Below are 2,543 nucleotides of genomic sequence, written 5' to 3' on the forward strand. Positions count from 1 at the left end.
GATAAGATTTTGTTTTTTAATATAACTGATATTTTTGCATAGTTTTGCAAACCATTTTGAATGTACAAAGGGGATTAATTTTTAAAAAAAATAAATTTAATTAATATTACATTTTACTGGGTTGCTGATAAGCTTTTATTTTCAAGGAATTTGATGTCATATGAAGTATGCCAATCTGACAGAAATTATACCAGACCTTTCTGTCTCAAAAAAAGATCTGATCCATTGCGCCCACCTCTGTTATACTATTCTTTGAAATCTAGATTTTAAAGACGTTGCTAGACATTCTCTCTACAGCCATCTGACAGCATTACATCACTTACGGAGAAAAAGTGAAATTGAATTTATGGTGATTCCCAGAGTGGACTGATGTCATTTCTGGGTTTCCCTGGAAGTAACATAATGCCATTGACCTACTGCACCCCCATGTCCCACTCACCCCCAGACTCCCACTGGTTGCCAACCAGTTGCTGGCACTCCTATCTGTTGGCCAGACAAGTGGCATCAGTGATCACTACATGTTACTAACTTGAAAATTAAAGACATAAACTGTGTTGTTAATTTGCAAGTTGTCAGCTTCTGAGACGGTTGTAAAAGCTTCTTTCTATATTTGGAAATATTTTATGTTTTTATACAAACACTTGGAACCCCCCTCCCCAAATGTTCAAACCCTCTTAAACTAACACTAAAATCACATACCATGTAAGCTACAACTTAAAAACATTTTTTCAACATACCTACTTGAAGAAGGCAAAATAGTTCAAACACTGTTTTTGCTCACTCTGTCTCATTCAACAGTTGGTGCTTACTGTGCTTCAGAAATTGCAAAGCTAAGAATGAGTCCAAAGGTAGCATAATGGACAGATCCAGTGTTTGGAGTGGTTCAGTGTCTGGAAGATACTAGATACTAGAAGATACTAGAAATCTGAAACACAACATACCTAGTTTCTGGATAATTTATCCACTGAGCAATATTTAAGGGTTTCCAAGCATATCTTCAAAGGCAAGTAGCATTTTAGGGTTTGTTAGAGCCAGCTGTACCACTAGGTTCTCCAGGATGGCTTGGAAGAGGAGACTGGAAGGGTCAATTCCCTTATCTAAATCCTCTGGAGTAGGTTTTTGGTCTCCCAGCAGCTACTCACATGCTGGATTTTGCTGGTGGTTATTCACCCTGCTTCCGTCCTTCTTCTCTCTCATCAAAGCCCATCTCCATCAAGACAATAATGGCCTGTGGATCAGCACAAAACTCTCTTTTCCTGAGTATCTTCTTGAATACTTCTGCCAGTTTGTTCTTCGACTCTTTTCTGTTCACTTCAAGACTACCCCAGCAACTGCTTGATTGGAAGAGGCATTGGTTTCTGCTGAATTTTCAATCAAGAACTGACCTGGCAGAGGGGCATCACTGTGGAGTCACCTGTATGTTCAGTTAGCCATTCCATGGCCTGAGGCATGGACACGTAGCTTAAATGAAGGGCTCTGATTCCTCTACTCTCTGGAAATCCTATTTCTGTCAGTTGGTGTGAGATGATCTTGTCCAATTTGTCATTCTTGTCTTTGTCTAACATGGCATTTGCCTTCTTAAAAAGTTCCACTCCATCAGGATTTAATGCTAGCAATTTCTGGGCAACTTCTATTGAGTGACTAAGATATTCCAAAGTTCTGACTTGAAATCCCTCATGTTGTGGTGAGACATGCTGTGGGCTCTGCTGTGTGATAGGAGACTTGGTTTTCCTCTAAGATGTCACTCAGCACCTTCTCAGAACGTTTTATACTTTTTGGATTGGGCTCAGGCACAGAATGCTTGAGGCATCATTCCTTGAACTGCTCTGCCATTGTGTCCTCGTCCACCTCCTCCAGTCACTTGGCCCCATCCAGGACAGAGATACAAAGCCAAAGTACCTTCTCTGCAAAGATCTTCTCTTGCACAAATATGGCAGCCTTAGCAGTCCCTGCAGGTTTAACCTGAGGAGGGCATTGCAGCGTCCAATCACCTGTCTAATCACTGCAACTGCTTAGGACATCCCAACAGCAAACACCACTCAGTAAAGCTAATGATGGTAGAGCCTTTCTCCAGGGCAAGGAGTCTTTCTCCAGAAAAAGGCTTTCTGGCTGATCCAACCCTCCTGCCTTTTCTGATACGGCTTCCTCAGTGAATTCCAGGCTCCCAGCAGGAAGATTATACTGTATTGTTTGATATTGCAACAGATGTTATTTCTGGAAACTGTCCATAGAGGCCTGCATCACAGACTTCCAGGCCTCCGTGTGGGGTACGCTTGCTTACTGCTGCATTAAACTAATTTTTCTTTGGGTCGTTTATTTCCAAATAAATCTATTCATGCAATGCTATATTTCTTACTTTTGTTATGTTTTGTAGCACTACTAAGAGAAGTAGTATTAGAAAGAAAAATATAATTTTTCATAACATTTTCATTTTTACTGTGGTTATCAATCATAACTATTCCGGAAAGTTACACTGTAGACAAATTCAAGTAATTCAAAGGGTCCAGATATTCTTCTAAACAAGAGCATATTTAGACAGCAAA

General features: G+C 40.2%; 1 pseudogene; it reads right to left on the minus strand.

Annotated features, from left to right (window-relative positions):
- Positions 1–907: 907 nt before the first annotated feature.
- Positions 908–1,693, minus strand: LOC129337324 (ubiquitin-associated domain-containing protein 1-like; annotated as a pseudogene).
- Positions 1,694–2,543: the final 850 nt, after the last annotated feature.

Source organism: Eublepharis macularius, chromosome 11 (assembly GCF_028583425.1).
Source record: "Eublepharis macularius isolate TG4126 chromosome 11, MPM_Emac_v1.0, whole genome shotgun sequence".
NCBI lineage: Eukaryota > Metazoa > Chordata > Lepidosauria > Squamata > Eublepharidae > Eublepharis > Eublepharis macularius.